Source organism: Malaya genurostris, chromosome 3 (assembly GCF_030247185.1).
Source record: "Malaya genurostris strain Urasoe2022 chromosome 3, Malgen_1.1, whole genome shotgun sequence".
In the NCBI taxonomy this organism is placed as follows: Eukaryota; Metazoa; Arthropoda; class Insecta; order Diptera; family Culicidae; genus Malaya; species Malaya genurostris.
Genome location: NC_080572.1, coordinates 53,549,908 through 53,576,673, shown reverse-complemented (window position 1 = coordinate 53,576,673; position 26,766 = coordinate 53,549,908). Strand labels below are relative to the sequence as shown.

The following is a 26,766-nucleotide window of genomic DNA, read 5'->3' as shown; positions in this document are numbered from 1 at the left end:
ACCACAACGTTTCGAGGTTTACTCTGGTAAAATGAATATCGATTTTTTCTGTGCTATTTGCTTGATGAGTGTTGCAATCAGACGAGGCTAGTGAAACGGAATAGGATCTGCGTTGGTCCTGATTAAGTTGCGATTTAATTTAGCACTTATTACGGAGCACTTAAAAAACTTAAACATGTATTGAATTGTCGGTTTTTGTTCAGTCTAGAATGGTGAATTGAACTGGGTTAAAATAGACATGTCAACGATAAATATCCACAAAGAGACGGCGTATAATTAGAGCAATTATTTTGATCGTTGATTTTAGCCTCTAGTATGTTAAATGCTTCAATGTTAGGCAATCGCTCATCCAAAACCCGATTCAATTTAGAAAACAGTGGTGCGGAGAGATTTTTATGGTAATTGATCGCCAGGATGTTGCCAAAGAGAACACGTGTTTATTCTACTTCCACCATCCACAAAAATGCTGAGCACCGGAAACCATGTGAAAAGCACTTTACTCCCTCTACCACCAAACGGTTTCCGAATTTTTATGTCGTGGCGCATGTTGTAGATAATTTCAAATTTCGAATCTGTTCGGAACCAGTATCCGGCTGAGTCACACTACTAGCGCAGTAGAACCATTGGATCAGTAGCAGCAGCAGTAGCAGCAACCTCCGAATGTTTCCAACATTTGCGGTTAATGTGGTACAGCAACGGCTTCCAATTTCTCTTTGTATACGAAATGTATCCTTTCCCTCCGATGCTGTTGCTGAACGGTGTCATCCTGTGGTGGATTCATATACATGTGCCATTTCTCACTGGTTGAACATCTCCACATGTTCCCATCGTATTTTGCCGAATGCCAATTTCGCACACATTCCGTCCGCAAGAGTGATACTGGTGCTGTATTTCGTAGATGTTGGAGCGTAGAGCTCGATCCCATTCGTGGCTAGAAACATTCTCGCACACTGATGGCATCAAGGACAAGTCTCCGCCGGAGTTGACCATTGTTCCGAGATCAAGTGAGCCATCGGATGTATTTCTAAATTGGTGTAATCTGTATTATAACAAATTGGACACATATCAGGTATCTGATAAATTTTATATTTGAACTACCCGGAAGAATGTTCTCTCTCTCTCTCTCTCTCGTAACCCTCTGAGTTCCTTTGTATGACATTGAAAAACAAAGCCAAGTCTTTTTGAACAGACTTCGTAGGCAAAGCATAAAGCAACATTTCATGACTCTTACAACATTGAAATACAGCTCAGTTATACAATAGTAACGGTCATTCATTACCTACACGAATTAATGTCTCCTAAGTCCAGGGACTGACTAACAAAAACACTTTTTTGGCAAAACTCAAATTTATTCATCAATATAACACATAGATCAATAAGTCCCGAGACTAACAATGGAAACAACATTTTTTTTGCAAAATTTTTTTTTATGCATCAACATAATCACCTTTAAGGGTGATACAATGGTTCCAACGTTTTTCCAATTTTTCAATACCATGTTTATAAAAAAATTTATCTTTCGCTTTAAAATAAGCTTCAGTTTCAGCGATGACCTCCTCATTTGAGCCAAATCTTTTTACCTGGAGCATTTTTTAAGATCAGCAAAGAGCCAGTAGTCACTGGGGGCTAAATCTGGCGAGTATGGGGGGTGGGGAAGCAGATCAAAGCCCAATTCGTTCAATTTCGCCATTGTTTTCATCGACTTGTGGCAGGGTGCATTGTCTTGATGAAAAAGGATTTTTTTTTCTCTGCATGTGCGGTCGTTTTTTTTTGCAATTTCCTCCTTCAAACGCACCAGTAAGTCAATATAATAATCATTGTTGATCGATTTACCTTTTTCGAGATAGTCAATGAAAATCACGCCATGCGTATCCCAAAAAACTGACGCCATGACTTTGCCAGCTGACTGCTGCTTCGGACGGCTTTCGCCAGCTGTGCGCCACTCAGATGACTGCCGCTTCGACTCTGGAGTGTAGTGATGTATCCATGTTTCGTCCATGGTCACGTAACGACGCAAGAAATCTTTTTTGTTGCGAGTAAACAGCGATAAACTGCTTTCTGAATCATCGTCTCGTTGCTGTTTTTGTTCCATCGAAAGCAATCGCGGCATCCACTTGGAAAAAACCTTTTTCATGCTCAATTTTTCATGAAGGATAGTAAATACACTTCCATAAGATATCTGTGTCATCTCAGCAATCTCACGGAGCTTCACTTTACGATCTTTCATTATAATTTTTGTCACTTCACTCACATTTTCCGGTGTAACGGCTTCCACAGGTCTACCCGAGCGTTCCGCGTCATTTGTGTCGGTACGACTACGTTTAAACTCGGCGAACCACCGACAACTCGTTGCTTTTGATGGACAAGAGTCCGGATAACATTTTTCAATCCATTGTTTCGCTTGCACGGTGTTTTTACCCATTAAAAACAATGTTTTATCAAAACACGAACCTCGTTTTTTCCATTTTTTAAACAAACTACAAAACGACTTTACCCCAACCTCGATAACTCAGCTGTTTCTGGTCGGATCGACTTAAAATTTTGACCCGTTTCAAGCAAAGGTTAGTACTCTAGAAAGACGTGGTTATTGGTTTACTACGAGCGCCATCTCTGCTTTAGTCTCGGGACTTATTGATCCATGTGTTAGTGTCCTTCAATACCTTCCTGTCTAATTTCAAAATCTTTCTTGTAGAACGATTTATATTTTACCTCAAAATAAGCGTTTGTTTCACCATTAACTTCTTCGTTAAAGTAGAATCTTCTTCCCAGGAGCCTTCTGTTGTGACCTGCAAACAGTTAGTAGTCGCTAAGGTCCACAGCCGATGGACAGCTTCCTCTTAAAGAAATGTTTCCTGCAAAATGGTCCATACCCTGCCGTAAGATATCTTATTGTAGTAAATTAGTTAAGAAATGTAAAAGATTACGGAGTTAGATTATGGAAGTTACAGAAAATGTGTGATTTATCTTTACCAAATTTCGAAATATTTATTCCAGTTTCTGAAATATTGCTATTCCGCCACCTTCAATAAAATTTCTAGGAGGGGGGAACAATCAGTGCCGTACCCTTCATAGTAACCATTCCTGGCGGTTAACGATATCTTTGTTAAATCTTTGTACAAAAATGAAGAAAGCTTATAGTTAGAGTCGTTGTTCCAGAACTAACATTTTGTTGCGAAAATTGACACTCAGGCGTTTGGAGAACTACGACTAAGTAACTGATTATATTTCTAAATTGAAAAGATGAACAATATTTATAGTTGCCGCGATTTCAATTAGAATAACAGTTAATCCAACTATTTTTTCTTCTATTTATTACAGTTGGGCGATTAGAAAAAGTTTTTGAAATTATTACTAAGAAAATATCTAATAATAAATGTCATAAAACCGGGTAATAAATAATATAAAATGTCATAAGACCATTTTGTTGCTATTCAGGTTATATAAGGTTAACATACTTATTGCCAGCTCTGCTTATTCTTTCATCTGTCATTTGAGCCTTAATTCGGCCATAGTTCGCTTTTGTATCTCGTTCGATACTGTCATCTGCCGCTTCAATCTAATCAACAACAAAATTGTTGCTTGTAGTTGTTGATTTTTTTTAAAATAATATTTCTGTTTTGCCTTTGGACCTGATAGAAGTTAACTAAAAAATAGTTATTTGACCAACAAAACCAATAATTACCGATTATATTCGTCAAAAACTTCAGAAAAGTTGTAGCGCTGTGGCGCTTGAGTTAGCAAAGGACTGTCAAATGGAATGAAAGTAAATATGTTGTATAGCTTTTTAACGAAAGACATGAAAATTTGATGATGTATTTTGATATATGATAAATCGACCGTTTAGGTAATTTAGCATTAATTACAATTTATCATTGCTAAAATGATAATATTTCGTATTTTACATTGAGTGAAGACAGCATAAAAAACGAGAATAACAGGTTGCGAAAATTCACATACGACTTAACACATAAAAACGTAGTTCTTTAAATGATGGAAATGTAAAATAGTAATTTAAACCCATGGCAAACAAACCCAACCTTTCACTCAGGCACGTAAAATTGCTTGTTTATTTATAGCAAATGCATAGAAATTTTCAAATCTTGAATTAAATCAGCTGTAAAAATGTGTCTCAAATATGTCGGTCTCAGAAGACGTATATTTAAATGATTGTTTTTCGTTGTGTACATTATAAAATGATCTTTCTAAATTTATTGAGTTATATAGCAATAGTAATAATTATTGCGTAAAATATTCAGATATTTTAGATCATTGACTGTATGCCAGTGCAGATATAAGACTCTATTACTGTGGCTACTTGCGTAGGATTACAGTCCCAATCCTGCTACTTGATTTGAATGTCATATAATTCACTGTAGACCAGGGGTTCCCAAAGTGGTCGATATAGACCCCTTGGGGTCGATATCCTTTTTGCGGGGGTCGACGTAAACGAAAACTGACTATGGGGGTCGACGAGGTCTACAAATCGACCCACTATTGTTTGATATAAGTTGTTTTTTGAAATATTTACGCTAAAAAAGTTGTGTTTATTCGACCATCTGCCGAAATTGGTAAGTATTTTACACCAATATTAAAAAAGCAAGAAATTGAATTTTCAAAGAAATTTGTTGATGGGGGTTTGAGGCCTAAGTTAATTTGAGTAAAGGGGTCCATGACCCAAAATAGTTTGAGAACCCCTGATGTAGACGAATAAAACTTCTTAATGCAATGACGTGAATGAAATGAATATCAGTCACGGGGCAAAACACCATCAATTTTGTCTGGTCCCATTTCTATCAAAATATAATTTGCGGGTGTAGGACAGTTAAGAAATAAATTAGTTTAGGGTATAGATTTACACCTTGGTATAAGTTCTAAAATCGGTTTTATCGAAATCAATAATAAATTACCAATTACTTCTCTGCTACAAAATGCTAGATAATAGGACTTAGCCGAAATGGTTTCTTTTTTTATTCCCTCAAGATGTCAAACTTCATTATGATGACTTATTGTATCTTACTGCCGTTTAATTTTCATATTGCTACTTTTTCGTGGGATAAGCAAAAATCTATTTTTTTTATTTCTCATTACTACCAATGAGATACAGACCGAGGGAGAAGAAAAAATGAATGAAACAATGAAAAAGTGAAAATTGGCGAACAAGTATCGCTCAGAGCAAGGACTTGAATCTGCTTTCTTCATCTTACCATGGAGAAGCTACTCTGGAATATGTGTGAACTTAAATCCTCCAAATAAATTCTACTTTCACAATTCTCTTAATTTTTCGTCCCACCGTACCAGTCCTGGGTGGGTAATTATATGTTTACAATCAGAGCTGCTAAAAGTCACTATAAACTAGCAACTTTGTACGACGAAGATTGGAAAGCGTATGTCACTGGACTGCTGCCAACCAGGCTCTACCAATCATCATATATTGAGTGTCTGAGAGCCGATCTGTCATAACTTAAATTCTCTTGATATTACACTCACCAGGTCGCTCATTGATTGCCGATGCGATTGATATTACCTCGATTTCTCCTGTCGCTGCTTGATTACGATGTGACTAAATATTAATCAAACAGCATAAACATTGAATTAAATTCATTTACACTAATAAACTCCGAAGTCTGATGACATTTTGCAAAGAACAATGAACTTTATCAATTTATGTTTATGTTAGTACTCTCATGGAATTTTTTTACTTCAAGAAGGAATAGGAGAATGAGAGACAAAACAAAAAAGTCGTCTGTCTGTCTTTGACTGAGTATACTTCTACTTGGTCATAGAACTATCGAGTATCTCATTTAACAGACACTTTGACCGTACCGATTACAGTTGACGATGATTTTAGTCAGTCTGTCAAGGTCATTTGACATGACTGACAATTAACAGCCCTGTTTACAATTCGATTTTGGAAAGGCATAACAACATAAGTGCTTGCGGACGAAAATTACTTAACTACGTTAACTTGAAAAATACTCATTGCATGGCAAGTACTCAATCCTATTGACACTAAGAATCCTTCCAGGCAGTGTAGGTGATTGCCGAAAATTTGACAGAAGCTGCTATATTGCTATATATATAGTATACAACATTTTCAATCCGGTAGAAGATGCTACAAGACTCGAGTCTCTCAATGCATGAACCGTGAAAGAATTTTGCTACATTTCTTCGCTCCACTTCATACTCTGAGTATTTCACGGCCCTTACAAAAATTTACAGTCTGATAATGATTGGTGCTGTGTGGAATTTCCCAAGAGAGAATCGCAAGTTGACAATTATCGCAGAAAATCGAATCGATGATTTAACTTGAAGATTCTCATACTAGATTGCAATATTTCAAAACCCTTGGATGGAGCATTCACCGACATTTTCATAGACACAACTTATACAAAGTTTATATGCACATAGTTAGAATAAGCGGTAATAGTAAAATGATTCTATCGCAACTATCAACTGCCTGTATCGGATAGCGAAACAAGAATAAGCGACCTTTTGTTGCTTCAGAGAGGATCCTCACAGCAGCGTGCTAACCTTTGATTCTCAGAAATGTCATCGAGAGAAATTCGCTCTCGCACAAGTGTCTATTCTATGTTAAATGAGCCATGCCAGGTTTTTATTGTTGCGATGATATCCGTGTCTCTTTGATGGTACTGATTCAATCGTGTGAAGAGTTGCTGGTGAGCGTTCTTTGATACGATAAAAGCCATCCTTGCTTCCAGGTACGACAACTTGCTTGTAAGACGCTGGTCCTATGTATTTAACCGCTGACCTGGGCATATAAACAAACTATACGACAGAAAATAAAAATTTTCGAAGGTATTTTCCAGAAACGTGAACGAAGTGCTTAGAATCCAAACGTCAATACTATGAATAAAAAAAAAACGTGCAAGTCTAATTTTTGGTTTGGTTTTAGGTAATTTATTTTACGTAAAAAAAATTACAGGGTTGCAATTCGTTCACGACCAAGCATATTTACATTAAAAGTGATGCCATTCTAATGTTCCCATAATAAATACAAAAACAAAGATGATGGTAGATGCACTAAACAAAAAACTGATTTTTATTCAATTGACAAATTAAGAACTGAATATAATTCAAGCGTTTAGATTGTTAGCGAAAGGTAATATTTACAATTCGATTCTTTCATGATCATTGATTCTATTTTGAACCCCTCCCTTCCCTTTTATATAGTAAATTTTTGAAAAATGCCTTCAACTAGACGTCATCATATATGATTCTAAAGTTACTTAAAAGATCAATTTTGGATACCAATAACCTCAAGATATAAACCTGGAGAAATGAAACAATTCTATATTATAATAATAACAGGAAGACAACTTCCAAACTTATTAATTAACTAATTAAAACATTGCATATATTTTGATCGAAAATGTTGGATCAGTAACCGTGAACAAATAAACTGATAACAGTGTAATTTTATTGACCCTTCGTTAAAAAGTGTCGATAATCATTGAAAAGTGTCGGTAAGTAAAACGGTAAGAATACTAGAAAGAAAATATGTGTGAACCGTCCTCACAAAAAGTTTGTTCCTTTCGTCTTAATGCTTCGTAAAATATGAAAATAATTAAGTTAATAAATATAATGTAATAGTTTATAATAATAAATATAAAAAAATCAATTTTTTTGAAAATAATTTTTAAATACAATTATTATATAGTTCCTTTTTTGTCTCAAAGAGATTTTCAGCTATGTTATTAATATTTAAACGAACATTGTGTTAGTTACCATGTAGCGAAGCTGACGGCAAACCGAGTTCACCGAAGGGTCCTATTGACATTGCGTCTAAAAATTAAAAATATTTTAGTCAACAATAAAATGAGTAATACGGTACGGTATTTTTTCATACATGACGCAAAACCTCTCTACATCGAATGAAGTAGAATTGCTACTGAATGATATGTGAGGTTTGAGATAAACCGTCGGCCGTGCGAGAGAAATCAAGAAGATGTCATCATTATGGCATGCTGTAATTGGCTTGTGAAAACTTAAGTCGATTCAGTGGATAAGTCGATGTCTTTCACGCTGTCCACATGGGTTCGATTCCCGACCCCGCACATAGGACCAGAAAGTTTTTCTGATCCGAAAAGGTGAATGACCCTCAGGTTAAAACCTCTATAATTGAAAAAAATAGTAAATCTAAGATAGCTACCTAAACATGCAAATACATGTATTAGTTCGCGAACAAACTGTGTTAAACATTAGTGGAGGTATCGAATGGGTTACGTATTGAATGCTTTCTGCCTCTGTGAACAGGTGGCATACTGAATCGAATGATAGAGTTTTATGCGACACTTGCTGGTACTACTGCTGCTGCTGATGCCACTGGTGGTGTCATTTGTTCTAGTCCCTACCTCAGCGACGAATGGGGATACAGCGCACCGGAGGAAAAAGTTCCACATCCATTTCGATCCATTAATATTACGACGCCACCTCCGCACATTCATACCGAAAGGACATACCGGCCGCAACGAAGAACGTGGGCGCGCAGACCAAGCCAGGGTAGGTCTGGAGTGGCGCACAACAGTCGGAGCCGGCGAGTTCCTGAGTGCGGGCGCATATGTTCTATCTGTCAAAAACTTATGAAGAACGATATTTTAATATAGGTTATGTTCAAGCTCCGGCTGCTGCTAATACCGCTGGCGAGCGCGAGGGAGGTTTTCGCAATTGCTTCCGCACCGCATGCCAACCGGTATCTTGGGTAAGCGCAGTTGCTCCGCTAGGGGTAGGTACCAACATATTACGGGGCTAGCTTAGCAGTTTTCTCCACTCCTTACGACTTTCTTCGTGTCGCTACAGCTAGGTATGTACACACGCTCAGAGCAAGTCGAATAAAGGTAGCAGGTGACACGTGGCAATTTGGATTACCGAAAAAATCCAAAACCAACTAAAGTGTATGTGGCACATTCAAAGTTTGCGCTTGTTTAAAGGAAGGATCTGAAACCGACAGGCAACATGGAAAAGCGAAGAAAAAAAAAAACACTGAAAGTTGGAGCAAGAAAAAACATGTCGTAAATCTTGGTTTGAGAGTTTTACGGGTTACACCGGTTTCAGTGCCAGATGTGGCGGGCTATGGCTTAATTTAATTTCGGATGATAGGCAGAGGTTGCAAACTGCAAACTTTTTTCCAATGCAACCTCGAGTGATGGATACTTAATTATCGATCATAATAATCCCATTCGCGAAGTAAGCTGTGATGATTCTAGTTAATAATTTGAATAGAAAAATTCGAACTGCCCTTCATTCTTCCGGACAATCATTTATTTATTACCCCAACATCCACAGGTAACTGTTTTGCAACGATGCTAGACTAAAAAAACTGTGTTTTCCCTTTAAAAATTTGCGGTAGAATTTTTAGAATTGAGATGTCATATCTCATTTCTAAAAATTCTACCTTTACTTCTGTTCCGAACACATATTTCCCACCACCCGCTGTCACACGAGCTGTCCTCCAGGTCGCATTTCACCGAACAAAACCTTCGTTATCGTGCATATGCGAATAATGTCATTTGCCAAAGGAACACAGGCTAGCTTTGTATGTCTAGCTGTCTTCAGCGGATACCGAACGAACGTTTCAAACCAAAGAATACTAATGATAAAAAAATAAATACATTCACCTCTCTGTGCTCATATCCATTGCAGAATCGCTGACAGCAGGACGAAGAGAATCCTGCTCACAGCAGCATGTCCCCGTTTTCAGTGAACGCAAAAAAATCCCGAAATAAGAAAAAACATGAAAAAATTGAAATTATAAAAACATGTCACAAACAGTCGTAACATTTGGTTTTTAATCTAATTCCAGTGCGCGCTAGCTTCGTGTGTTCGTATCCCATCATCCGCCCACTGATGCCGAATGTTCATTCTACTACTCTTCCGCGGTCCTCGTCGTTTACCCGCTGCGGGACCGGATGTCGTTGTTGTTGAAGGATTTTTTTTATTCATTTCTTCTGATGATATTCAAACGAGCACAAGCTCCATCTGCACCAACCACCCCCGCTCTGTGATGACATCAACGTTCGTAGACACAAACACACGATTGTCCCATGACCGATGACCGTCCAGCTGGCAGGTTCTATTTTGGGCTCTACGTTCGAAATGTCATTGCTGCCTTCGGACTGATATGATGGTACTCTTTCTGGCGCAACCACATGAGCCTGTCATTGCTGTTCTGTACTGTTCTATGTCCGACGGGTGATACTTTGGAAATGCAACTATCCTTTTTATGCTGGTTCCCACGTGTGATTTGAACACATAGAACCATTCGATTTTTTGTTGGTGATGAACAGTTTCCCGTAAACTATTGTTAAAGAGATTTCGAACCTGTTCGGATTTTTGAAAATATATCTTCGGCTGAATAAGGTGCAAATTTGGAGACAAAAACCAAAAACTCAATCTATCTAGTGGTGCCATTTAAACAGTTACAGTAAAACATTTATTCAATTCATAAAAGCGTAGTTCAACATCGCTTCTTCGGAAACATTCGCGGAACTAAAAGTATCTGTAAAAAAAAATATTTGAATTAAATCAGAATGCAGAAAGAAAAAGTACATTTTGTCGATAACGTCACTTATACGAGTACACTTTCGGAACAAATAGTGTTTGCCATGAGTATTGTAAACTTATTTAACATTTTACCAGTAACTCTCAAACCTATCTGAGATTTTTTAAATCGGTGAGGGCAACTTCGAGAATGTTGGCGTATTAAAAAAAACTGCGGTTTGTCGATTATGTCACCTTTGAGATTACAACTCCCAAACCGGAATTTTCCATAACCCTTCCGAATTTAATCAATCACCTTATAATAGCTTTTAAACAAGCTTACCTGTATCGAAATTCATTTTCGGAAAAAATATCCAATATAAAGAAGTGTGTCGGTTACGTCACTTATACCATTAAATTCCCGGAATCGAAAACCATTTGATCTTCGAACTCGGTTGACGGTTAAATGCACGCGGATAGATTCGTAGTGTCAATGGTATGCTCTGTATATTATGAATCAGCTGCAAGGTCTGTTGAAACAGAATGGTTAAGCCCATCTCCGAGAAAATTAAGCGGAATGAAAAAAATGCGTTTGGTCATTTTCAAGACAATAGAACGGAGAGGGAAAAAATGCGCCACATCGGGTTACATTCTAAGTTCTTTTTCATGCAGCTTCCTTTATCCTTGTTTTCTCTATAGGGCTGCAAATTAGAAATTCAAGAAAACATACACGTAGAAATGCGGTCAGCTTTAGAACGCCTACAGCTTAGTCACTTTTGTTTCTATCATTTATTCTATATCGTTTAGGGAGAGAACTGGCATCACTGGAGAAGAAAACACAGTGCTTCTGTGTTGCTCTAATAAAAAGTGTTTTTTCAGTGATTTTAGAAAGTTCTAGTGAAATAAGTAGTTTAATTATTGATTTTCAGTGATGGTGAAGTCGTGCTGAATAAAGGTTTGGTTGAGGGTGCGACTGGCGTGGTTGGAAGGATATATTTTACCACACAGGAATGACTGCCGCCATACAAGGGAGTATTTTTTCTAATAATATATTTCTAAAGAGCTACGAAATGTATCCCTAAAGGGCTGTCATGCCAGATCTCTCTCAAACAGCGCTGCCAGTAATATAAATTTGTCTTTGTGCTATTTCCAGTAGTTTTTTTGTGGAATTATTTTTTATTTGTAGCTAATATTTTCCACTTGTTATAGCTTAGATTAAAACGACATTTATTCTGCCGTGTGTTGTCCAATCATGCATATTCCGGACAACAAGCACGTAGTCGTGATGGACGCAAACGTGTATATACTCGAAGGGGATGAGACCTAATGCGTTGTCGGATATGCCCCCATCACCTCATTTGGTATTTTCTAATCTTCTTTGTTACTCTCCGTTTGTTATTTTCAGCTTTGTTATTCTACGGTTCGCGTTTTTAGCGAATTTACTGACTTAGGCAAGCAAGAAGATAATTTTTCGGTAAAAGATACAAAGTCTACCGAAACAGTTAGAAAATTTAAAAAATCAAAAATTCATAAAACAAGTTCTACAGATTGAATCTTTCATATGAGTTGTAATTCAAATTGCGTTGAATATTTTAATCCTCCCTTTCATTCCTGAAACATTGGCAGATTCTTCAAATTCATCACAGGTAAAAAGTAGGAAGATGCATTTCTTTCTGGACAGGCCAGTTTTCAGGCTCTGTCCTAGAGATTCATAACCTAACATAAAGCACGTGAATTATGTTCGAACAATAGGTAATATTTAGCGTTTGAAATATTCGTTTGGGAAAGCAGACTCGACGTGGTTCAGAATCGCGTTTGGAATGGGCGCTCGTCTAAATGTGCGATGTCTACATGTTACACTTATTTCTAAAAAATTCGCGAAAGGTAGATGCATAAACGAGTGACTGCATACTCGACAGCCGTCTGTCCGGAGTTTTGTCAATTTCGGAGATTGACTGTTTCGTGCATTATATTGCCAGCACAAAGTAACACTTAAAATGATAACACTTTAAAACATTCTTGGTAGCCGGCTACCGAGAGCAATAAACACATGATAACATTATTAAAACATTTACTAACAAAGTATCCTCTCCTGTGATGCATGTGGGAATGCAGAGGATTCCTCGGTTCCTAGTAGCAACATGCATCGAACTAACAATCCTTCCCCTCCCAAGTAGATCTGCATTCGGACGTGGCCGGCGTCGGTATTGATCAGCATGCATGCATCAATATAGTTTGCACAGTGTGAAACAATGTGTTATTCCCAAACATGTTGCTTCAAAAATCATTTTGCAATCTCAATTGGTCCAGATCAATAACGGAGTAGCAACACACGGGCGGTCTCTAATGCTAATGCTAATGCTAATGCTATCATTTATTCTATATCGTTTATTTAATGCCGGTTCTAACTCAAAAGAGTCGTTTGCCGGTGGAATTCAATCACTAATATCATTTCCCAGGCGCTTCGTTTTTAGAGGGGCGGTAAACTAAACCAAGCTATGCAACTAAAGACTGTCCCAGAAAGTATGGACGCACTTTGATTTCGCTGTAAATAATTCACAAGTGTTAGATATTCAAATTGTATTCGATATACTGATAATATTAGACTACAACAACAGAATATTATTCTCAACATTTGCTACTTAGCCATTGTAGACTAGCTGACGCACCTTCTTGCGAACGTTAAATTCCGTACAGACTTCTTGGCGACGTCAAAACTTGTTTTGACACTTTTTTTCCAATCTTTTTCGAACTGTTGAATGGTTTTGGCTGCCGAGACATGTTTCCTAAGATGTGCCTTCGTTAATGCCCAAAATTCCTCAATTGGTCGAAGTTGTGGGCAATTAGGTGGATTCATGTCTTTTGGGACGAAAGTGACATTTTTGGTAGTATACCATTCTACCGTTGATTTCGAGTAGTGGCAAGAAGCAAGATCTGGCCAGAACACAAAAGGATCCTTGTGGCTTCGAATCATGGGTAGAAGTCGTTTTTGTAAACATTCCTTGATGTATATTTCGCTGTTCATTCTAGCAGTGGTGATGAAGGGTTTCGAAATCTTACCGCAGCTACAAATTGCTTGCCAGACCATAGCTTCCTTACCAAATTTTTCGACTGCAATCGATGTCTCGGACTGGTTTCACACTTGCCCTTCTCGCACCGTATAATATTGTGGTTCCGACAAGGATTTGTAATCGAGTTTCACGTAGGTTTCGTCGTCCGTGATTATGCACCATTTGTACACAATTTCCGCGTTCTGTGCACCATTTGTACACAATTTTTCGGCGTTGTTCTGCTAAAAGTCCACGCATTTCGAAACAAACTCATGAAAACGAATAAACAACTGAACAATTGGTTAGAGAAGAGTGTAAACAACAGGACACAGCCATAAAAATTGACAGATTCTGAACCATTGCGAAATGGCAGCGGTTTTTGGTTGCGTCCATACTTTCTGGGACAGTCTTTACTGTGAAATCCGATTTTCGAACCGTGGCCCGGAGGACCGAGTGTTACATACCATTTGATTTAGCGTTTGAGGAAATGTATGTATGTGTGAGTGTGTGTGTATGTATGTGTGTATGTATGTGCGTGTGCGTATGTGTGTGTATGTGTTAAAAAGATGTCTCTGAGATGGCTGATCCGATTTTAACAAACTTAGGTTCAAATGAAAGTCACTCTTGCCCTGTAGTTTTTTTGGACCCGACTTCCGGTTCTGGAATAACAGGGTGACGAGTGAAAAAAACTGCAAATTCAATAGTTTGCTTGTATAGAAGAATGTGTAAAGAAGATCTAATTTCTCAAAAATTATAAATAAATTTCTCTATTTCACAGGTCGGATATATGGGTCCCCGGAGTCCGGTTCTGCGAGTACCGGAAATAGTGGTAAAAAACTTCCAAAACGGAACTCACTCACTTTTTTCCAAGATGGCGGAACCGATTTTTTTGAACATAGATTCAATTGAATTTCTAAATTTTGACCGGATCTGACTTCCGGAATCACAGAGTTTGAAATGTCATGCCGTCGTAACGAACGACTATGTAAAAGAGGGAAAAATTCTAAATTGAACTCAAAACTGCTCCAATGCATAGGTCATGAAAGATCTTATAGTCTTTTACAAAGAGTCTGAATTTGGAGTAAAATAGAGAAACATCTTCTCAATTGGACTCCAAATTATTCCACTGTATAAGTCATGTAAGTTACTTACAATATGAACCGACTTCGGCTACAGTAAGAATAGAAATCTCCAAAACGGAGCTCACTCATTTTCCTCCAAAGTGGGTCAACCGACGTTCACAAACAATTGTTCCAAATAAAAGGTGATCCAAAGTTACAGGGAGGATTGTGTTTAAAATTCCGAACTGTCACTTTGATCGATGTAGGAAAAAAACTAAAAAAAGTCTGATATTGGGACGATGGGGGCGGCAAATCTGGTTTTGTCTAGGGCGCCAATTTTCTAAGGTGGAAAACGCGCAGTAGTGCACAAACAGTCATTTTTCGATCTCTTCGGTTTGAGTCAAATCGTATACAACATTAGGAATCTCCGGGGCTCCAATCGAAATTCGGTTTTTCTAGCAATAGTAGATACATTCTATAGCGAAAACTGAAAAACCAAATAAGCTGTCTTGCCTACTGCTTATTCTATGGTGCTTCTAATGCCGTTTTAATTGAAAACCACTGGTGGCATGGATTGCTCTGGTTTTGCACTTTCGAGCAGAAATGGCAATGAAACACCCTCAAAATATTGCATTTCTGCTTGAAAGTCCAAATCAGAGTGCATTTCTGCTCGAAAGTGCAAAATCCACACCACCAGTGTTTTTCAATGAAAAACGGCATAAGTGTTTGTTTGATTATCTTTATATGCATCTCAGTTTACGGAGATGGTATCATGATAAAATTCAATTTATCATGTCAGGTTCTCTCACGCAAAGAAATTTCATAGGGAAACATTGAAAGGACAATAAGACAATCGTATATTAATACTGTCTAACAACAAATTTTTGCCCTCGGCATTCTAGAGCTAAGGCAAAGTCTAGGCATTACATTCCTACCGTGGGAATTTGGTCTTTCTGTTTCGACAGATTTCGCAGCCGATTCTTAGCGTACAGAATGATTGCATGGCTAGTACTATGGATCCAACTGACACTAAGAATCCTTCCAGGTCGGGGCTCGAACATACAACAGCTGACTTGTAAAACCAGCGTCCTATGCATTGAACCGCCAACCCGGGACTAAGGCAGTGTGCCTTATGAAATATATTGTTGAATAAAAAACTACGAATTTTAACCAATGAGAATTCAGATTGGCCGGCTATCACACAGGCAATCCGAGTCGTATAGGACAGGTATGGAAGCTGTACTGAAAAAAGTGCATCCTGTTTCATTCGAAAAATCTTATGACAAAAAAATATGTACGGGGCAAAGCTGTGTCAATACGTGGATCCGAAAATAATAGAAACTCTAAAATTCCATGTTACCTCGACCAACTATGGAAACCAAATCGTATCTGTAGTTGTTTCGTTAAATTAGTCATAATCTTGACATTGTTAATAATAAAATAACAATAATTATAACTTAATTTGGCAAACGTTGATATGTAAATAACAATATTTTATCTAAATTTGTTACAGGTTTTGTACGACTTTTCAACTGTTATTACTCATTTTTTGGGGAGAAAGGTTTTACCGTGCAAATCAAAAAATAGATTTCGTTAGGAAATTTTGTTTCTCGTACCAATCTGCTTCTGGTAGGAAAGAGCAGACTATCAAACAGCCTTCATAGGAGCCAGCCAGTGATTGGTACAACAGAGACGGCAGCGAGTGATTAAACATATACTCTCCTACCCAGTGCTTGAGCAGAAGAATAGATATAGAACAAGAAGACAATTGTGTTGCTGGCTGATGAACAGAGAAGATGTTGGGATATATGATACCGGTCGGGAGGCGGCTAGGATTTAGACCATGTTCGATGTACGCTTATGCACCGCATATGCACGGATCGCGATGAGCGTATTTTTTCTAAAAAATAATCTTTTCTGGGAGTTTCTCATTCATTTAGCTTCTCCAATATATCTTTCCACTTAGTCAACGCTGAATCTTACTGAATTGAATAATGAAAATTACAGAAAATTCTTAGTTTTCTGCCTTTCTGATATGCAATCACTTTAAAAAGCGTCTAGTGAAAAGTGCCATATATTAATCGACTCAGTTCGTCGAGCTGAGAAATGTCAGCGTGTGTGTATGTGTGTGTGTATGTGTCAAATAATTTCACTAGGTTTTTCGGATATGGTTGAACCGATTTTGACAAACTAGGATTTAAATGCAAGGTCTCGTTCCAGAATTATAGGGTAAAGTGTGTTTAAAGTTTTGTACCATCACTTAAACAAAATTGCTGCATTCAAATGCCGTCACTTGGCAGAGAACGAAGACAGCAAAACGCAGAACAAAAATCCACTTCATTTCACCAGAAACGGTTCATATTGAAAATTTTCAATGGTATATGAACGTCATTTATGCCAGTAACGTAGTGGCCGTTCCATGTAAGTGATAATTTAAAACAAGTTTACAGTATAAACGTTTTAGTTTCATCTGCGAGTAATGTATTTTCGGACAGTTCATGTAAATGCAAAAAAAGGCTTGACGCTTAAAAAGGCGGGTGGGTAATGTCAGAGACATAGCTGGATGTCGTGAATACGAAAACAACTGACATGTTCCTTAACACTTCCGAATATCAATTAGTTGATACGCCTTATTTTGTGTGATGCTCTCCACCGTTGTCCCCTTTTCGTTGTTTTATCACCAATGCAAACGACTAGCAGCTGACGTAATCGCTCTTTTCGGAAGCGAAACTAGCTTTGCAAACGACACACAATATATCTGCTCGCAGTGCAATAGAATCCAAACTGATCCAATTTTTATTAAGAGGTTTCTTTTTACGTGATTTCGTTTGTAGATTTTTCACTAATGGGCAGTCCTAACGGCTATAAAAAAGCAGCATATAGAATTTTCATGTCGATTTTTTCGAATTTGCATTTCATTGAAAGAAACTCAGGATGCTGTACGGGATTCATTCCTGCCTTTCAGAAGGACCAAATTGTGGAACTCACTTCGATATTAAGCACTGTTCGGAACATTTTTTTGAACGATTTGTTGTACAGAAGAAGATATTTTGTTTTCTTCCTCAGAACGCGTTCTGATTTGCTGGTGATGACATGTTTCAAATGAGACAGGTGTTTCAGTAGTGTACTATTGAAGTACTTCAATGCTGTTGCTATACACGTTTGAGTTGAAAAATTTCGATTTTATTGGTAGTTAGATTATATAAATCCTTTCACAGATCACTGAGCTATGAGCTTTAAAAATACGAGATAGGCAAACTCGAACTTTCGAGTTGCTGAATAATCAAGCTACTTTTGTACTACTTATCTATCAGTTACAGAAGTTATCACAACTATTTCCATTGAAATCATTATATCAAATAGAATCCAACCCATGGCGTACCGAGTAAATTGGGCCTCCGGAGAGATCGCTTGGATGAGCAAAAAAATGGTCTCGAGGATTGGTTGGCGCTCCGCTAGATACGCCACTGAAACCAGCGAACAATTGCCTCCAATTGACTGACAGTTCTGACAGGGTACTGCTACCATGTCGTGAAATTACAGTTTACATGTTTTATATCGTATCGTTGAATCGATCACAATTGTAAGCAGCAATTTGATTCAAGTTTTTTTCCAAGGTTTCGTGTTGTTATGAACTGTTCGCAATTCATGTATATTTCGAAGACAAAGTTGTATTTGGTTAATGAATGCTCCACGTTGCGCTAACTATTACTAGATGCAGAAATATTGGAAAGCACCCCATCGATCATTGAAAATTTTTTTCTCGCATGTTTTCCAGTTCCCACGCAGACTGTGCACAATCGGCAGTAGCTGAAGCAGCAGCGTATGGTCTAACCTTTTCCGCTGATAATACTGGCTGTTTACATGCTTTCTTCGGAAAGGGAAAATAAGGGGAGAGTTTACTTTTTATCCTTACTACGATGGGTTGGGTACCTCGTTTAGAGAGTGCAACTGTTTAAGGCGCTTCCACGCTCGGTCAGGATTGTTTTGCTATGTCGGTTGGCTGCGGTTCAAGGAAAAGGGTTTTCCTAAACCGACCGGACGAAGACGCAGTCGACACAGGAAGAGAGAAAGAGTGTATGTGTGCTTTGGATGAGTTGTTTTTACTATGAATCGAGAGAATGAGTGACGCGACAATACGAGTGCGAGTGTAATGGGAGAAAGAGAATGAAAATTCGCAAACCCGCAAAACTCGGTAGAAGCGGCGTGGTTGTTGAGTAGCAACACATGTTACAATTTAAATTTTTCCGAATAAACACACAGAAACGATCGGATAAATGGCACTGATGCGCACGTGAGAACGATCGGCTGGTATGGTGTGGTTGCATAAATCATCTGTTATTTTGGTTTGGGCGCAACCCCGGACGTGGGCAGAATGGAAGGGCAAGGGAAGTGGAACTACTTGTAAGACTAGAATTGTGACAGTCAATCGAGGGAGACGAACTGTAACTGTAAGTAGTTGGAAATTGTTCGATCATTTGACGATTCAGCATTCATTCACAAAGCTGTATATCAGTGGTTCCAAAACTTTTTGACCGAACGCCCATTCTTTAATATATTATTTCTACTACTCGTCAAGTGGAACAATTCAGATTTGATTTATTATAAATCTATATTATATTTACATGTTTAATAAACAGTTCCAAAATAAGAGTTACTTTTTGATAATAAAACATGTTTTTTTTATCGTGAATACGACTTACTTTACTATGGGGCGCCTTTTCAAAATTTACCCTCTGAGAGAGTAATAAGTTTTTGATCGTGAATATCTCCAGTTGTATCTAATGAATCAACATAATTCTTGCGACATGCCATCGGAAATATGATCACAATTTTATGATAAAATTTTCAGTTGTGTGACATAATCTCAAATAGTTCAAAATTTAACTTTTCTGAAATGTTTGGTATAAACGAGTGTCAAAGAGGCGCCTTTGCCTATATATAAGTATATAAGTTACGTAAATGGAGGTTTGGGTGTATATATATATATATATATATATATATATATATATATATATATATATATATATATATATATATATATATATATATATATATATATATATATATATATATATATATATATATATATAGAGTAAGCTCTTCTATTATTATTATTATCATTACTAGTATTAAAATTACTCTTGCATACCGAAGATCGTCGATACATTTCAGACCAGGCCATTACAATTGTCTCGTACTGAAAGTTCGAGAAGAATCTTATATCTTCGAACTTCATAGCTTCAATAAAAATAAACTACAGAAAATTAAAAAGGAATTGTTTCAAGTTTGGAATATATAGTTGTAGAATAGTAGCTGTTTATTGTAACTAATCTGTACTTTAATGTAGGTGCATCGCTTCAAACTCTATTAGTGGAAAAGGAGAAGCTTGCACAATTCATACAACCAATCAACTATTTATTTATTTATTTATATCGTTTATTTACCCCCGGTTTTAACCTAATAATGGTCGTTCACCGGGTATGTATCAGATTGGGGTAGGGGTTTGGGGGTGGCTGGGAGATATAAGGTGGGGCATTTCGGGGAAAGGGGGGGGAGTTTTTACATAGAGTCAGTAATAATGGTTACAATTCATGGTATCGGTTCATATGTCTTAGATTGTAAGGGGATAGAGATAGAGAAAGAGAGAAGATAGCGATAAGCTAAAGACTACGTTAAAGATTATTTTTCTGTGCTACCAATCAACTAATAGATATTCGGAAAAGTGATGGGAGCGTGTCAGTTTTTTCGTATTCACGACATCCAGTTATGTCTCTGACATTACCCACCCGCCTTTTTCTGGTAGCTTTTCAACTTTTTGAACAAAGATTTGTTAAAGATGATTAAAAAATTCGCAAATCGTAATGTTCGTTTCGATTCACTTCTACTTCACATAAGAATTCGAATTTGGCATCGAAATTTTGAGTTACTTCACAATCCAGGGTAGTTCAAATAACACAAAGCAGTTCCGCATACTGGGAAAAAGTTAGTTTTTGTTGTATCATTCATCAAGGGTAATCTCAGCTCCAGTAGTCATCTCATATGCGAAAACTATTAGTTAGAGTGAAATATGCTGTCTCTGTTCAATAGAAGGCCTTGAAGAGTAAGATGAAAATAGGTGCACTCGCTTCCAATTTTTGCATCTCTATAACAGCAGCAGTAATTTTCGAGCTGTGTTTTTTTACTGTTTTGAGTCTAAACATAGATATTATATATTGAGGTCTTTTTTACGCGGATTTCTGAAGAAACGCGTTTTTTACGTTTTTACTTACTCTTACTCTTGCAGTCGTAGACCACGCGTGTCTCTGCTTAGAATCATTTTAACCGGGTTGTTCTCCGACATTCTAACAACATGCCCGGCCCACCGTAACCGCCCGACCTTGGCCGTTTGGACGAGGGTTGGTCCTCCCAGCAACTGGTGCAGTTCATGGTTCATTCGCCTTCTCCACGTACCGTCTTCCATCCGCACTTCGCCGAAGATGGTTCGCAACACCTTCCGTTCAAAATCACCTAGTGCGCGTTGGTCCTCCGCAAGCATTGTCCAGGACTCGTGCCCGTAAAGGATAACCGGTGTAATCAGCGTTTTGTAGATACTTAACTTCGTACGACGGCTAATTTTGGTCGATCGAAGCGTCCTGCGCAGTCCAAAGTAAGCACGATTCCCTGACAGTATGCGTCTCTGAATTTCTCTGCTGGTGTCATTATCGGCAGTCACCAGTGAGCTCAAGTACATGAACTCGTCGACCATTTCGATTTCATCACCACCAATCAGAACTCGTAATGGGTGGCTGACACTATCTTCTCTCGAGCCTCTGCCTGTCTTTGACACATTTATGTCAAGTCCGATCCGCTTGGCCTCAGCTTTTAGTCCGATGTACGTATCTTTCATCTTCTCAAAGTTGCGTGCTATAATATCAATATCATCAGCGAAACCAAGTAGCTGGACGGACTTTCTGAAAATCGTGCCACTCGTGTCTATCCTCGCTCTTCTTATCACACCCTCCAGAGCAATGTTGAATGGCAGACACGAAAGGCCATCACCTTGCCGTAGCCCTCTGCGAGTTTCGAAAACTCGAGTTTATCCCCGATACTCGAACAACGCACATCACTCGATCCATCGTAGCCTTGACCAATCGTATCAGTTTGTCCGGTAATCAGTAGTCGTGCATGATTTTCCATAGCTGTTCTCGTGTGTTTTACGTTTTTATTTTTTTTTTTGAGATTACACCAGATCTCGACATTTCATGCATTTCCAAGACAATTAGTATCGAAAAAAATCTTTAGTTTATGGTTTTTTTACGCGGATTTCTTAGGTTATGCGGTTTTTTGCGCGGAACGTATTCCCCGCATAAAACAAGACCTCAGTGTTTCCGATAAGTAAATACCAACTGTAAAACTAATGATTGGTCTTTATCCATCTATTAAAAAAAATTCAAAGCCAGTCGAAGTACATTGAAATGCTATCTTGTAACCAGAAGCTCGATTTCCAAATTGTTATATAATCTGATAAATCTCTAGTCAGTGATAAAGGGTCAATGGAACAGTGCGACAGTGCGACCACTAGATGGCACTCCACTGTAGAAAAAAAATTCAGTCGCGGTTGTATTCTCTATATTGGCAGGTATAAATACGATGTTGTATTGGAGAAAAGACATAAACAAAACATCAACTTCTTTTTGAAAATTTTTCTTCTAAATCGCTGTTTTCTTTATTCGACTTCGCGAAATCTACTCTCTCACTGAAAACTTTGAGCACTCGGAAAACATAAACCGAATACAAGTACCAAACCGCACGGAGTAGCCTGGAAGATTGCAACATTCGAGACTCACTTCACTGTTCCGCGTAAAAACATTATTACGTACAATCGCTTCAAATGCGCACAAAATCTGAATAAATACACTTTGCACTAAGAGTTTACGTCATTTTTACATATCGGTTTAGAAATTTATATATGGATATATCGTAACACATGCGAAAAACATCTAAACAATTTACAAGCAGTTTCAGCAAGGCTGTCCTTTTTAGTTTTTTAATGGATTGTTTTGCTTTGACACTTCTCATGAGTTTTTGGCTAATAAACTTGTTAATAAAACCAATTTCATTTTTATTTTCTTTGTGCTGTGCTGTTTCTGTTTTAATAACAAATTAGTTGTCAATGAGAATATCGTGTTGGATTGAAATATTACTGGTTTTTGTCCAGGATATTCGCCAACTGAACTCATTCTATAAAAATTAAAAGTTTTTTCAGCAAAGTAAATTCTCAATTTTAACAAACTTTATAGTTATTTTGGAAATTTTGTTGTTAAAATCAACTGATTCACAAACAGTAATACGAATTAGGCGCAGAGCTAATTTCGGTCGTTCCGTGAACTAATTTTTTCGCCAAAATGCTGATTTCGGTTTTTCCGTGTATCAGTACACCCTTCACGCTAATCGTAACTTCAAGAGTTTGATACTAATTATCATACTCTTTACATCGGATTAGCGGTTCAATGCATAGGACGCTGGTCTTACAAGCCAGTTGTCATATCTTCGAACCCCGACCTGGAAGGATTCTTAGTGTCAGTAGGATCGTAGTACTAGCCATGCAATGACTCTGTACGCTATGAATCGGCTGCGAAGTCTGATGAAACAGAACGGTCAAATTCCACGGAAGGAATATGTAATACCGGCTTTTTTGTCGTGAATACGACTTACTTTACTATGGGGTGCCTTTTCAAAATTTACCCTCTGAGAGAGTGATAAGTTTTTGATCGTGAATATCTCTTGTTGTAGCTAACGAATCAACATAATTTTTGCTACATGCCATCGGAAATATGATCACAATTTTATGATAAAATTTTCAGTTGTGTGACATAATCTCAAATAGTTCAAAATTAAACTTTTCTGAAATGTTTGGTATAAACGAGTATCAAAGAGGATAATTCATATGGCGCGTATGCCTTTCTCGTATTTTGAAAGCTCATAACTCAGTGATCTGTGAAAGGATTTATATAATCTATATAACCAATAGAATCGAAATTTTTCAACTTAAACGTGTATAGCAAAAGCATTGAAGTATTTCAATAGTACACTATTGAAAAACCTATCTCATTTGACCCATGTCAACACCAGCCAATCAGAACGCGTTCTGAGGAAGAGAAGAAAATAGCTGCTGCTGTACAACAAATCGTTCAAGAAAAATGTTCCGAAAAGTGGTGAATATCGTAGTGAGTTCCTCAATTTGGTCCTTCTGAATGATAGAAACGAATCCCTACAGCATATTGATAGTTTCTTTCATCAAATTATGCAAATCCGAAATGAAATAATCGACATCAAAATTTTATATGCGGCTATTTTTATAGCCGTTAGGACCGCCCATTAGTGAAAAAGCTACAAACGAAATCACATAAAAGGAAATCTCTTAACAAAAATTGAATCAGTTTGGATTCTATCGCCACTGCGAGCAGATGTGTTTTGTGTCGTCTGCACAGCTAGTTTCGCTTTCGACAAGAGCGATTACGTCACAGCTGCCAGTCATTAGCATTGGGAAAAAACAACGGTGGAGAGCATTACACAATATCAGCCGTTCTAATGGCTCTAAAATTTTTCTAAAGAACTATTAGAATTTGTTTTTTCGCAAATCGCAGGTAATTATCCTCAGTTTAGTGCAAATCAAGAACAATTTGGTTAGATTTGTGCACTTTTCGCTGTGTGAAATTCACAGTAATCGAAGATCAAGTGAAGCCTTTTTTTGCGAAAAATGTTCCAGAGTTTAATATCGTAGAGAATTACGCAATTTGACCCTTCTGAATGCTGGAAATGAATCCCTACAGCATATTGATAGTTTTTTTTTCAAAAAATTATGCAAATCCGAAATGAAATAATCAACATAAAAATTCTGTATGCGGCTATTTTTATAGCCGTTTTGACCGCCCATTAGTGAAAAAGCTACAAACGAAATCACGTAAAAGAAAGCTCCTAACAAAAATCTAATCAGATTGGATTCTATCGCCAATGCGAGCAGATGTATTTTGTGCCGTTTGCAAAGCTAGTTTCGCTTCCGACAAGAGCGATTACGTCACAGATGCCAGTCATTTCGATGGATGAAAAAGCATCGTTGGAAAGCATTATAAAAAATCAGCCGTTCTAATGGCTCTAAAAGTTTTCTGAAGATCTATTAGGATGTGTTGTTCGCAAATCGAAAGAAAATATCCTCAGTTTAGTGCAAATGTAGAACAGTTTGGTTAGATTTTTGCACTTTTCGCTGTGTGAAATTCACAGTAATCGAGATCAAGTGAAGCCTTCTTTGTTTTTGCGAAAAATGTGGAAAAGGGGAATGCTTGCATAATTCATACAATTGATCAACTAATTGATATTCGGAAGTGTTAAGGAACATGTCATTTGTTTTCGTGTTCACGACATCCAGTTATGTCTCTGACATTACCCACCCGCTTTTTTAAATCGGAACTATACATAATACTACAATATACAGATTTTTCTGAATAATTTTGAACATTAAACTACTTTGTTTTCTCTGAAATGTTATTTGAAAATTATTTTCGAAACAACGAAACTTCTAGACCTTCGCCTCACATTCTCAGTTACATGTTCACCTCTCAGTTTTGTTCCTCGAAAAATTATGGGACGTGCAGGATTTAATGGATCGAAAAACACTATTATTTCGATGAAAACTTGCGTTCGAGTGAAATGCGTATGTCTATAAAATCGAAGAAATTATTTTTTTCAATTCAGATTCAATCGTCAATAAAGCTCTATAAAGTACATTCCATGCTGCAACTTCGTTGTTTCCGGCTTCTTTTTTTTCTCATTTTTCAATCGCTATCATGCTTCCGAAACTTGGCACCGAGCTCTTGCGTCTTCGCAGTACGTGATAAAGGCCTATGATTTCCCTAATTTTGTTTCGATTGATTTGATAATTTGCAAAACATTCTTGATATGTTTTATCACAAAAAAGCTAAGGAGTGTCGCTATTAATTGATGCATGAAGATTTATAGGTTTGTTTATAATTTACAATACATCTCGAATCGCATTATTCATAAATAAATTTTGAAAAAATCAGTAATTATGCGTATATTTCCAACATGTTCACATTTCGACCGGCAATTATCGATTCGTTTTAATTAGCATGGATTGGTGTCCGGTCAAACTGTCAACAAGGAATATTGGTTAGGCATAATGCGTCATTAATGTGAAGGTATACTCCTCAAGAAGCCAGAATTGTGGGCCAACAACGACTGGCTTTCGCACCACTGGATTTATTTTACGTTTTTCGCCAAAAATTCAACAAATATCGATCATCCACAGTATGTGTCTATTTTGGTTCCGTGTGACAGCTGGCTGTTCTCAAAAGGCTACTATGGCGAACACTCTTCTAGTCGATTGAAGAGATAAGAGCCTAATCGAAGAAGGTGCTGAAGGCCATACCATATTTGGCATGCTTTGAGAACTGAAAGAAAAACGTTGTTATAAAGTACGATTCGTTGGAGGGGGATAATTTTTAAGAGTGTGAAATCGATTTAGAAGAAGAAATAAATACAATTCATAACCTTATTCCAGGTATATTTCAGAGACAGTCCGTATACATCAATTTGTGTATAGGTGAATTCGATGGTAATGCGATATTTCAAATACGTGTCAAAATCGAGCTTTTTTAGCAGTATTCAATATACCTCTCAATAATTGCATAAGTATCTGTAACTGTATCTAATTTTGCTTCTAAATATTCCGAATATCATGAAGCGTTTTCATCCCAAAACTTTTCCTCCTCCACTGAAAAAACGTTTATTTATGAAATATTTTATGAGGCATTTCATGATAATTGTTTCATTGGTATAAGTAAATAGATTCGATTTTCCCTAAAAACTGAAAAAAAAATCTTTCTTTTGAATACCATCACCATTTCATCCCGGAGCTCGGCAAGCCCAGCAGACACAGTGTGTGTGGGCTTGGCGCGCAGTTGGCGAAGTCCTCGGGAAATCGTCTGTGAGTGGCACCCGTCGAATCCGGTACCAGAAACAGCAGTGTAGCGAGCTCGTAGAGCTTCGTGACAAGGCTCGGGTGAGGGCGAATGTTTAGGGAAAACCGACAGCCGGTGTTTGCTGTTGGCCATGCCGAGCAGTGCCGCCGCGCGTCTGTCGTGTAACTTGTGCCTGTG

General features: G+C 37.6%; 1 protein-coding gene across 3 annotated transcripts in view; it reads left to right on the top strand.

The window, feature by feature from the left end:
- Positions 1 to 26,766, top strand: part of LOC131439659 (protein CBFA2T2) — a 230,787-nt gene that overhangs the window by 88,601 nt on the left and 115,420 nt on the right. The window lies entirely within an intron of this gene.